This window comes from Echinops telfairi, unplaced genomic scaffold (assembly GCF_000313985.2).
Source record: "Echinops telfairi isolate 266 unplaced genomic scaffold, ASM31398v2 ScPeMD7_4;HRSCAF=17, whole genome shotgun sequence".
Lineage (NCBI taxonomy): Eukaryota > Metazoa > Chordata > Mammalia > Afrosoricida > Tenrecidae > Echinops > Echinops telfairi.
In genome coordinates this window covers 46,291,068-46,304,717 of record NW_022103900.1, presented here as the reverse complement: position 1 = coordinate 46,304,717, position 13,650 = coordinate 46,291,068, and the positions used below count along the sequence as shown (strand labels likewise).

General features: G+C 40.4%; 1 pseudogene; it reads right to left on the bottom strand.

Annotated features, from left to right (window-relative positions):
• Positions 1–1,246: 1,246 nt before the first annotated feature.
• On the bottom strand, positions 1,247–6,107 carry LOC101655230 (annotated as a pseudogene).
• Positions 6,108–13,650: the final 7,543 nt, after the last annotated feature.

Here is a 13,650-nt window from a genome sequence, read left to right as displayed (position 1 = left end):
CTTCTCATTCTGGTTCTGGTCTCCATTGGAAGACATGAGGCCTTGCATGCTTTGCCTTGTCTCATGTCTCTTTCATTTACTTCTCAATTACACAACCTCCCCCTGGGACCCATTCACTTGTGGAGAGGCTGGAAGGTTCCCTGCCCAGATGGTTGGTTATAAGATCTTCCTTTCCACCCCTGGGGTGGCTTATTTTATACTTACTGACATGGTAAACCTGACTGATGTCATACACCTTATTTGTATGTTTCCATCGCTCTCTTGGAAGAGGTACAGCCATAGGCTTCACAGAGGCAAGGAGAGTGAGACTTCTCACATGCTTCAGACATGCTGTCAGGAGAGACTAGTCCCTGGGAAAGACAAGGGGCAGCGAAAAAGAGGAAGGCCCTTGACAAGGTAAATTGACACAGAAGCTACAAAAATGGATTCGAACAGAACACTTGTGAGGATGGCACAGGACCGGGCAGGGTTCTCTTTGGTTGTGTATAGGGTCGCTGTGAGTCGGAGTTGATGGACACACCTAAAAACAACAACAACACCCATAAGGTGCCGTGCTCCTCATTTACAGTATTAGGAAGTGATTCAATTTCCTAGGTGAGCCACAATCACCCTACATTTGCGTAAGGAACTTGGTGGTCCTGTGCATGAGGCAATGGGTCGCTAACAGCAATGGGTCTTTCAAACTCACTAATCCCTCCATGAGTGAAAGATCAGCTGGGGGCTTCAGTACAGATGGAGAGCCTTGTAAAGCTTACATAAGGCTAAGATGATTTGAAATTGATTCGATGGCAGTGGGGTTAGCTTTGGTTTATCCAGTCATTTGGCAGAAATTATAAAGACTCTTTTGATTGTAAACAGTAAATTAATAATGAATGTCTAAGAATTTCTAAGACTGTCTAAGAACTTATGTTTTCAATGCTAATGAGACACTGTTTTCACAAAGCATATCAAGGTGTAATAAAAAAATCCATTTAATAAGGACATTTTATCCATAGCAACAAAAGGTATTCTCTACTAACCTCAAAAGAGTTTTGTTTTTCCCTCATTCAGCTTTGATTAGGGGCATGGGGTCTTATGCAATGAATGAAGCGGGAACCTCTAAAAGGTTTCTGTTTTAGTGTTGTTTCTAATCTGTTTACAAGAGTGGAAACAGATGATTTCATGAATTCTCTTGTCTTGGGGTTTTATTATTATTATTGTGAATACTATTTTATTCAGTCATTTTTGTTTCAAATTGAAACTCTGGTCATTCAAAATTAGCATCCTTGCCTGTGAGCATCTTACAAACTCCAGAGAAGGTGTCAAACGTGCGTTCTGTGTTGTTCTGTGCTGCCTTGACCAAACGAATCTTTGTAAGCCTGCTGCCATCCAGCTCTGCGTGGATTCCCTTGCCCACAATTTCACTTGGGAAGACCAAGTCTTCAAAGATCACATCGCGCACAGCTGCCAGAGTGTGACTGCTGGGCCGCTTCTGCATATTCTTTATACGGTTTTTTAGAGTTGGTTTAGGCTCAATGCTGTGCATAATAAAGTCAACGTGCTTTCCACTGATTTTTGTCTCCAGTTCACCTATAACCAGACTTGAATTTTCTGGAAAGACTTATATTGAGGAACAGGAACAAAGATGGCGATACCTTTGCTTTGTCACCACCATGAACATCAACTTCATTGGTTCCCATTATATTCAGCTCTCTTAACTGAGCCTTTAGGTCCGAGTTCATCTCCAGCTCAAGAAGAGCCTGAGATGTGCTGGACTTGAATTCCTCCAGCTTTTCACCTTTAGGATTCACAATCTTCGGCCCTGAACTGAATAAGGCCTTTCTCAGTTTCCCACGCAGGGAAGAGACTTTGCTGCCCTCAGACTAAATCCAAAAAGTATTTGTCGCAATGTTGGCTGACCAGTCCTGCGATAAGGAGGGTCGTGGCCCTTCCATGCCAACCGCAGGCCTAGGAAGAGCATCTTGGATCACTCTGAAGTATAATTGTCTTTTTAAAAAATAGAATATACACAGTTTTAAATAGGTTACCTAAAACAGAAACTATGTACTGAATGAATACAATATGATGATGTGTAAAGATGTTTGTCTGACAAACCTTTACGGTTCAATAATACTAGCAAGTCAAATAAAATAAAACACGGGTCTAGTTTATTGTGACTTTAATTATTAATCTGCCAAGTGCTTAGAGCCCCTTTCTTCTGGTGTGGCGTGGAGTAAAAGTGAAGTGATGCGTCAATTGCTTGGGTTTTCATGGCGCACGTATAGTTCGTGCAAGAAGACACACCTGCCCCACATAGTTCTCCTGGTCTGTAGAAAAATAAAACCTAATACAGACATACTTACGAGCTATATTGCTTAACATTCTGTTTATCAAGGGAAGTGCTGGTTTTCTAACTTGGGGAAAGGCCGCAGATATCGTTTTATGTTAGGCTGCCTGGGTCCGAGGCCCACCTTTGCTACTTCCAGCCGTTCATCTCATTTCTCTAAGCGATAGGGTCACACCTACACACAGCTGATTGGAATGAGGATTTATGTAAATTCCTTAACGGAGCCCCTACCACGTGGGCTGTTGCCCTGAATCCGAGTGAAGGCAATTCTGACGCACGGTGATGTTTTCACTGGTGGGGAATTTTGTAATTCATATCTTCAGAGCTTTCATCCAAAATGCTAAGTTTGAGCTGCCATCCTACTGCGTAGGAGAGGGTTTTGCCACCCTAGGAGGCCTGGTGGTGTAGTGGTTTTGCATTGGCCTGTGATCCGCATGGTCAGTTCAGAGCTACCAGCAGTTCCCTAGGAGAAAGGCTGGGTTTTCTACTCCTGTGAACAGTTCCAGTCTCAGAAACCCACAGGGGAATGCTAAGAGCCATGGACTTGATGGCAGTGAGTTTTTCGGGAGGGGGGGTTGTTATATTTTATGTCACTTAGATAATACTCATTCTGTGATACTCTGTGACCTAGGTAATCCTCAACAATTGTTGTTCCTTAATATCAGTCTCCACTAATGTGAACCTGTGATTGCTTTATCAGTAGACGCTGATTACACTTGGTTTGCACCTGTTGGAAAATATTGTTTTCCTAAATAGCTCAGGTTTCTTTTTAAGAATATTTAAAATTCAACTCTTGTCATAGGAGGTTGATATTTTCACCTTTTGTATTCTGATGAACCAAAGAACAACAATGCAATCCAAGGAAATATATGCAAAAACTACCCTGGTTTTACTGATGCAAGTACACGCTGCTCAGATCATCGTCTTCCCTCAGACTACCCTTGTTCTCTAATAATAGAATTTACAAGACATTTTAAGAGACCAATAAAAAGCAAGTTACTAAGAGGGAATTCATAAATATCCATTTTTAAATGTCATTAACTATGAGAAGCTCACCATTGGCCATGGAGTTAATGGTGACTATGCTGTTCATCAGCATGTTTATAATTCATATAACAGCTAATGATTATAAAGCATCTGATGATTATAGTAATTACGGACTTTCTTTTATGTGCAGAACACTCCTCAGTCCGTGTCACCAGAATAGAAGGCTGCAATTTAAAGTGGTATTTTACCATTTTCCTGCAGCATACTTATGACTTGAACCGGAACCAAAAAGATCCATTTCTGTTGGGTGGATATTTAAAGCATCAGTCCTATCAACACATATGCCACTCCAGTGGTTATTTCAATGGGAAATCATCAAAGCCGAATCAGCTGCACATCAGGATGGAACCTAGTTTTACTTGTTCCCTTTCTATGTTAGGCAATGCTCTCAATGGAATAACCAGCATTCGGACCACCTTCAGGTCTGAAGTGCTGAGAAGTCTCAAAGCACCAACATTTACACACACGCTCGATCCTGGGAGACCACCTGTAGCTATTTATACATTAGCCCGCATGAAGTGAGACCTTGAAGGAAATTCATAAGCTCAGGAGTGTGTAGAGAAAAGATAAGGGAATTCAATGCACGTTTGAAAAACTGTTCATGGTTAACACTGAATCTCCTCACAGTTACCAGACTGAAGGTTAAACCTTCCCATCAAAAGGCCATGCTCTGGAATGACTCTTCCTGATCAGTTTACTTACTGACTTTAGAAATGCCAGTGGTGGTTTTCATATTAGAAAATATGCTAGATTTTTTTTAATGCCAGAGACCATCTTGACTGACTGGAGAGGCTTCAAGAAGTTCATGGAAAATGGAATTAAAAGATCAAGGAATTTTTCCATGAACTTTTTGAAACTCTCTCATGGCAGTTCTACTGCCTTGAAGAATTCCTCTAAAACCCAGATTTCCCTCCTGGAAAGTTTGTGTCCACTTGACCTTGCTGTTTGTTTGTTTTTGTTTGCTTGTTTGTTTGTTTGTTTTCCTACTACTCCCAACTACATGCTCACACATAGCACCAAGTGCTGTGATAACTTACATTGTACTGTTTGCATTACATGTGCAAGCTCCCCCTGAAACAATTTGCAGACTCTCAGTGGAAGCTCCCTAAGGAGAGCTTTGGCAGGTGTGGAGGAAGAGGGGAAAGAAGAGAAAGGAAATGACGTTGACAAATGTAAAAAGGTGATGACAGGGCTGTTTGGATAAAACTGTAGAGTTGTATAACATTTAGGAGAACATCTTCTTTTTGGCAGAATTTATACCTTTGAGTTCTGCTGGTTAGAACTTAAAGACATTTTTTCTTACGCAAGTTTGGCATTTAGCACGTCCCTCCATGCAAGGCACAGTCTCATCTCTTTGACAAGGGAAGTCATTTTTCTGTGAGACATTTAATTAGGGGAACCATTGCTCTTTAAACTCCAAATTTGACATCTCCTTGTATTAGACTAGGCAAGGCCAAGAGTACTGATTTTACACAACTTCATGCAGTTTTTCGGTTACTTCAAAGTCTGATGTATTTTAGTTGTTACAACTTGGGGGTGGGGGGAGAAGAATAGCATATATTTTGGGAGCAAATCCATATTTATTTTATGCATCTGTCACACCCCGATACCTACCTGTATTTTACAGAGTTTGTATACCAGATTATTTGGAGGTAAAATAAAAGTTATACTAAAAAAGGAACGGGTAAAATGTCTACCATCTAAACAGTGGAATACATTTAACTTTACAAAAAATGCCTCCTTTTCCCCAGCTTCTTTCAATATCCTGGCATTAATGCTGCTAACAATGCAAGCACAAATATTTATTCTAGGTTTTCACTGGATTAAGGAGACAATCTCCAAAGGACATTTCAAATGTATTTCATATTCAAATACAGTATTGGATGTGACCTTAAGAAATGTACCTCAATCCAGTAGTTTTCTGTGTTCATTCATTTTCACACACTAGTTGTTTTTTTCTGGTTTAAATACACACAATGAGTAACATACATAAGTATATTCATTAAAAAAATCATTCATTTTATTTATGTGTGTATCTGTGTATTTATAAATCAAGAAAATAGTCTAATTTCAGTATTTAATCTTAATATTCACATTTTCATTTAAATGTATCCCTAAATTGTTAACTTTATAATCATGGTAAAATTATTTTTGACATATTACTTGTCAGTCTTAAAAATACAATGAAAACAAATAAATACAATGAAATTCTATATATGCCCATGATATCTATGTGCACTACTTCCCTCTCAGCGCTCCTAAATCTCTTGCTTACTCCACTTTGGTGACACTGGTCACCTCTTCCTCCATAAATAGACCCATACACTTCCTGTCCTGCCTTTGCAGCTCCTACCATTAAGCCTGGACCATCCTTCTCCCTTACAGTCACATGAATCACAGCCTTACTGGATTCATATCTCTTTCCAAATTGAATTTCCCTACCGAAACCTTCCCTGATTGTTCTATTTAAAATAACACACTACTTTCACTTTCTTAGTGGTTCTCCTATTTTTGTTAGTTACCATCAAGTAAACTCTGACTCATGGCAACAAACCAAACAACACTACCACCCAGTTGATTCCAACTCAGAGTGGCCTTAAAGGACAGATGGACAGCACCCAGGGTTTCTGAGGCTGTCTATCTGTATGGGCACAGCCCAATCTTTTTCCTTCCCAGTGGCTGGTGGGTTTCAATGGCTGGCTTTGAAGTTAGCAGTCCCTCTCTTACCTGACATGCTATTAGGGCTCCTGACCCAGGAAAAGCCATGCAAAGCAGAACAAAGCCATGCCTGGTCCTGTCACATCTTCATAAGGAGGCTCTGGAAGATTGTGGCCACTGTGGAGTAGGAGCGCATTCCAACCTAAGGGCCTCATCTTCCAGCAGGATAACAAAAAATTATTGTATATTTCCCCATAGAGATTCCCTACACCAGTTTTGGAGTAGATCACCAAGTCTGTGTTAGTCTGGGATCTTTACTGAAACCTGCCAGCTATACGTGACCTGGTGGTTACTTGACGTACTGATAGCCTAGCTTCCTGCACCATAGCAACTTGCAAACCACCACAGTGCCAAAAACTGTGGTTCATTGAGAAGACAGAGGAGAAAACTGTATTTTGTTCATTGTGGTCCCCACAACAAGTGGATCACTTCCTGACACATGAAGGTGTTCAGTAGGTATTTGCTAAATAGAAGTGAGACTACTCATTCTGTTAAGCACCTGATGTGTTATCTCACTGTAGACACATAGGGACCCATATGGTTCACCACAAACCCATAAGAGGGGAACAAAATCCAGTAATTCACTATGCTTATGGTAAATGCATACAACTGATATCTCATCCTTCAGTTTAAGTTACCTCCCCGTGGTCACAGGCAGACAGAGGAGACAGGTATAGAGGGAAGATTAAATTCCAAGTGAGGTTCATAGTCAGTATCAAGGAAGTGAGGGGGGAGAGATCAAAAAGATTCCATTGAATTCTATATAAATGTTTTAAAAAATCGCGTTTCCCACTATTGTGACAAGTAACTTCTCCTCACAATCACTGAAAGGTTTTCAAATGTCACGTAGACGTGCCAACACTTGACTTCTGGGATATTTCTTGAGTCTTTGCCTATATTTAGCATTTCAATATCAGCCAAATAACATATTCATATGCACTTGAACTACCTGCTACAAGAAAGGTAAAAATAAACTGTGCTAAAACTCAAGTGACTACAGAATATGAACAAAAGCTACTGTTTATGCACAAAGATTTCAGAAAGTACTTTGTTCAGTACTTAATTCTAGAGAACAGTGGAGAAAGTGAAGCCCCTCCACCCAAGCACTGAGGAGGGGGGGAAATGTACTTCGTTCTGCGGTCCCATTCTCATTTATAACGTCTGAACAGCAGTTTTCTTCATCTCAGGCAAAATCAATACATAGAAATATGCTTTGCCAAAAACGGTTATAAAATTATCGACTCATTTTAACCCAGTACCTCAGCAACCTTATTCTAGTGTACAAAGTCGCTATGAGTTAGGCTCAATTTGATGGCAGTGAGTTTGGATTTGGGTTTTGGAATTTTAAATTGCGTCAATATCTAGAACAAGGACAGAAAAATTTTATGTTAACAATTTTTAATATTTGGAACATCTACATAGTACTTTGATCTTTTAGTATCATGTCTTCTCATGTTTACCCATCCATTAATCATTTATTTTCCATCACAGAAGATAGCAATTTTTTTTTCTCTTTCATAATTAAAAAAAAAATAATACAACTTTTTATTTTGAATTGGGTGGGTGAAGGTTTTCAGAAGAGCGCTTCAGTTTTACATTCAACCATTCGTTCACATTTTGTTTCAATTACACCTTGTAATCTCAATCTACCACCACTTCCTCTCTGTGTTTTCTGTTTCTGTTCTAACTCTCTGAACTCTGCTGTTGGGTAAATGTGGCTCCTTTGCTCAAAAGTAGTTGGTTATGGCAGCCTGAGAGTGAGTTTGGTTCCAGAACTAAAGGGTGACTAAGAGCCAAGGTCCTGGAGGTTCCTTCCTTCTCTCCTCAACCAGTAAGCCTGGTCTCTTTTACGATTTTGAATTCCAGTCCACACCCCACCCCCCACACCCCCTACACACACTCTATAGCACCTTCTTAATGCATTTCTTTTCAGAACGATTAGTAATGGGATCCTGGCATCATCTAGTTTTTCTGGTGTCCTGGTTTGGGAGACAGTGCTATCAGGGACCATTAGTCCATTGTAGTAAATATTTCCATGCATCTTTTCATTTTCTTCATGCTTCTTTCTTCCAGGCAGGAAGAGACCAATAGTTACAGCTTAGGTAACTACCTTTTAAGATGCCAGTTGCTACTCATCAAGCTAGGATGTAGAGAATTGTCTTTGTGAGCTAGATTATGTCAAATGAGCTTGGAGTGCTCTGTGACTATGCTTCTGAACCCCCAGGCCACTGCCACCTTCCCTCAAGAAGTTTGGTTCTATTAATTGCCCCATAACCTTTGTTCCATTCATTGGTATATTTGCAATATATATGAATAGCTTCTTTCAAACATGTGCATGTATATGTTTGGATATATTCCCTTTCTCTGTCCCACATCAGTTCATCCAGCATGTCTATCCACACATCTACTCATAGATCACCACTGTTGTAGGATTGTACATATAGCAGTATTTTCCTCTGTTGCCTTTAGCTCTTACAAAACCCCCAGTGTCATAACCTTATTTGATAAAAAACTTCAGGATTATAAGAACTTTCATGCAATTTTATAACCTACTGATCAAGCCACAGTTTGATAAGGAAATAATCTATTTCAAATTAATACAGACAGAAAATTGATTAATTGGATATTTTAGAAGGCTCCCAAAATTGAGAGGGATGGGAACAGGGGTTGAAAACCAATCTTTGTAAATTAATTGATTGAAAATGAAGCTGAGGCATAAAACCCTACAACCAAAGCTCCCAATATATAGGTTGGCTAGAATGTTTATGGTGAAGTGAAATTAATTACTATGACTCTTCTATCCATTACTTAATAACACCACCAAATGATTGGGGGGGGGGTCATAGAAATAAGGTGTAAAGACCTCTCCATTGGGGAATGATAAGTTTTGATAGCCCCCTGCCTATGCAAGAGCCATCTCATAAACAGGAACAGGCCTTTAGGAGAGGATCGCCATCAGTGGAGCACATAGGAAATCCCTGCCGGAAGTTGGGAGACAGCAGAGGAGCCACACCACTGAGACCATGAACAGTGGGGCTGAATGGCAGGCAGCCTTCCTTCCCCACAGAGGCAAAAACCAAGGCACCAAGTGACTGAGAGATTGAAGACCAAAGATAGACTTGACTGCTGATTGACAAGAGATGTTGCCATGGACCAAAGACTGTGTCCTTAATGTTTGCTGATCCTACTTTGTGGTAATCCGTTAACTTCCCTACTGAACAGCCATAATCATGAGAATTGTCTGTGAATTCTCTGTGATCACTGCAATGTGTTATCCAACCCAGCAGAGAAGCCAAGTGCCACAGGAAGAACTGTTGGTGTCAGAATAGGGTAAAAGAAGGATGGACGGTGAAGGAGTGCCAAGCTCTGCATGTGGCAATCTGCCTCCTTCTTTCTACAGAAGCTGGGGGAGGTCAGATGTGGCCCCCACATCATTTTCTCAATGCTGTAGCATTCAGACTCTGGACCTCAGTAAGGTGCCCTGCAGGACGGCATCAATTCCACTACTAGGAGTCTGTTCTAGTTTGTTTCATGCTCTTGTGATTAATTCTTTCAGAAGCAGTCACACAGGATGACATCTAATTGGCTCTATTCCTGCACTTGGGTGCTAAAGATGAGAATGAGAGAAAATATCTGTATTAGGAAGACAGATTCTCTCAGCAAGATATACACACATAAAAAGTTCAGCAAAATGACAAATATGACCTACAGATATCATCAACAAAATGTATCCTAATAAGAGATGCGACTCCTACGGGAGCCTGATGGCTCTGCATCTCTTTGTGCCTTTCTGACCCCACATATCTTTAGCAGCCCTGGCACTGGATGCAGATCTTTGCCTGCCAATCCACACTATGGGAAATCGGCAACACTTGGTGTCAACCAGATCTGAATCATAAAGGAATGGCAAAGATTACATTAAATTTGGAATATCTGCAATATTCAGGCAACAAAAAATAATACATGCATGTTGCATAATGCACACCATCCCAGCACCATCACTGAAGACAAATGGGTGCATAAGCAAATGTGGTGAAGAAAGCTGATGGTGCCTGGCTATCAAATGATATAGCATCTGGGGTCTTAAAGGCTTGCACATAAACAAGCAGCTATCTAGCTCAGAAGCAACAAAGCCCACATGGAAGAAGCACACCAGCCTGTGTGACCACGAGCTGTAGAAGGAACCAGGTAACAGGCTCAATGAACAAAAAATCATATCATTGTAAATGAGGTTGAGTACAGAGTAAAGACCCAAAGCTCGTCTGTAGGCAACTCGACATCCCTTTACAGAAGGGTCGTGGGGAGGAGATGAGCCAGTCAGGGTGCAGTGTAGCAACGATGAAACATACAACTTTTCTCTAGTTCTTAAATGCTTCCTCCCCCAACTATCATGATCCCAATTCTATCTTACAAATCTGGCTAGACCAGAGGCTGTACACTGGTACAGATAGAAACTGGAAACACAGGGAATCCAGGATAAGTGATCCCTTCAGGACCAGTGGTCAGAGTGGCGATGCCTGGAGGCTGGAAGGAAGGTGCGGTAGAAAGGGGGAACCGATTATAAGGATCTACATATAACTTCCTCCCTGGGTGATGGACAACAGAAAAGTGGATGAAGGGAGACATTGGACAGTGTAAGATATGAAAATAATACTAATTTATAAATTAACAAAGGTTCATGAGGGAGTGGAGAGCATGGAGGAAGTGGGGGAAATGAGGAGCTGATATCAAGGGTTCAAGTAGAAAGCAAATGTTTTGAGAATGATGAGGGCAACAAATGTACAAATGTGCTTGACACAATGGATGTATGTATGGATTGTGATAAGAATTGTATGAGCCCCCAATAAAATGATATTTAAAAAATGATACATGCATGTACAGATCAGGAACCATGCTCTGATGAATGGAGTCAGCAAATTAGTCAAGAGAATTAGAGAATATATAAACACATGTTCAAATAGAGAGACACAATTTGAACAAAAAAGATACAGATATGCAGAGATAGAGTGAGGATTAGAAACACCATTCCATATCATGACAAATCAAAGGTACGCTTGAACTAATATTGATGCCGTGCGCTTTATGATAGGTCTTATGAAATCTGGCATAAGAGGCACCCACAGCTGGGATTCTGGCATAGAATAGGCCAGAATCTTTCCATGAGCCACAAGTCAGTACCCTGGTTGAAGTCTCAAGCTCCCTTTTTTCTTAATATAATTTTTTTTTAAATCTGTTATCCCATAAGCCACTAAAATTGCCTTTTAAATTCATTTTTACCTTGAGGTGAGTGTCTAACTTTGAAAAGACAGAATGAAAGAATTAAGCTATTGAAACTGATTTCCATAGTTCTGGGTTTTCAATCCCCAGTGCTAATGATCTTTTAATGCAGATTTTATCTGTAAATTCCACTTATTGTGAGTGGCCATTAACATTTGCTTGCTAATGTATTTATTTATTCATGTTTAGGAAATAGAAATGCAAAATTCATTTGGTGGATTTTCTGATTATCATCAGACAGCTCAATCACATTCTTAGAATAATGTTCCCTATTAGCTTTCAATTGATAAGACTATTTTGTACACAAAAGATCTACTCTTCCCCCCCCGTTTTATTTTTCCAAGTATGTTTTCTTCTGAATAAAGCAATAAGCCTTGGTCAGTAATAAGTTTATATAAGCTAATAGACACAACCATTTGGGGTGGTTTAACAACTTTTTCTTATGGGCCGGGGAGCTATGTATAGCCTTTAAAAATGAGAAAATCTAGTTTATTTTCAATAAAATATATAATGCCAAATAATTTCATTCTGTAGAATAATGTTGGGCTCATTGGGATTAATCAAACATATACACTTGGTCCAGTAGCAAATGAAAGCCAGGATCCACTAGGCCACTTATTATAAATGTTTTTTTTTTTAATGTGTCAAAGGAAGTTTCCATAGATCAGGCAAAACTTTAGAGTCATTGATGATTACAGCCTATTATAGCTCATCATTTTAATCTTTTTGAAGATCCCCCTATTATTAACAAGAAAGAAAATGCTTTCTAACGCATATCCTTGAGCTTTTCTTCTTCTCTAATCATATTATCCTCAAGTCACTACCCAAAACTATACTCCCTCAAGATATTCATTGTGATCAATTCTTCTCAAAACAGGCCCTATCCCACACTAGAGTCCTTCCCAAGGAGGCCTTCGTTTTGCCTACACAAACTAATGCATACACCTCTGCACATGCAGCGGTGACGGTTCCGTGGTACAATTCCTGCCCTCCATGTGAAAGACACGAGTTCCTTTCTTAGCCAATGCACCTTATGCCGAGGGCTACTTATACTGAGTGCTCAGTAAATGGAGTTTGGCTTGCTGTTAGGATGTTAAGAAATTTTCAGTGATTTTCTCAGATGGATTAGGAATAAAAGTCTGTTAACTATTTCTGAAAATTGGTCAATGAAAATGCTGCAGATCGTGGTCAGAGCCCCGTTTACCATGGTGTGGCATTGTATTTGGGTCCATCATACAAGCACTGGCAATAGATTAACTTGCTGCCATACTGCAGATGCACTGATGCATTTGGGGACCTGACAGTGCAATAGACGCTTGAAGACAGTCTCCATCAAAGTATCATATAGGGGTTTTTGCCTTAATTTTGCCACCTGTTGATGTTACTAGGAGGTGACTCAAAGTTTCAAACTTCTCCACTCCTCAGTTCTTGTCCCACTCTCAAGAACTATTTCAGGCAAGGGACAAAATTCAGAAAATAGTCAAAGAAATGGGTTGAACATAGGGTGAGTTTGTTGAAGAAGACTTTTTGGAAAAAAGACCAAAGGACCCTTAGCTAGTCTAAAAGGCCTGGTAGAAAGTAGAGCTGCATCTTTTATTTGGCTAATGATAGACCTTCCACCATTGGCTAGATTTCTGGTGGGTTTTCTATTATTGGTTGGTCCTCTGTGATGTCCCTCCTCTTTCCAGGTATGTGTGTACCTGAGCCTCAGACTACTCTGTGTCCTCATCTCTAGACCCAAAACCCAAGAGTCAATCCAGTCATTGTAGGGTAGTGTGAACATAACTTCATTCTCCACCCACCCTGTTCACTATCCTGTGTCTCTTCCATTGATGAGGAAATGTGTCTTCTCTGACCTTTACCTTCCTTGGCTAGGATTCCTGCCATCATCACCTCTTCTCCCATAGCCCTTCTCTGGGAAGCAAATGGTGTGGTGAAGTGAAATTACTGGTGTGGTTCTTTTATTGAGTTTTGTAGCTCCCACCAAATGATTGGGTCAGAACGTGCAAATAAGACATGAGCATCTCCAAGAGGGGATAGTGCTCAGTTTTGCCATTCCACTGGTTATAAAGTGAGCCCTTTCAGAAGCAGGAACAGAAAATTCCACAACCATCAAAAAAGAGACCCACCAGTGGAGCCTACTTGAGGTCCTTATCTGAAGTGGCTGAGGCAGCAGAGGCCACACTACTGAGATCATGAGACAGAGTGTAGAGCCACACTGATGGTGAGGCAGCGCAGAGCAGCAGTACAGAGACCAGGAGTCAGAGCCCAGAAAAAGAAGA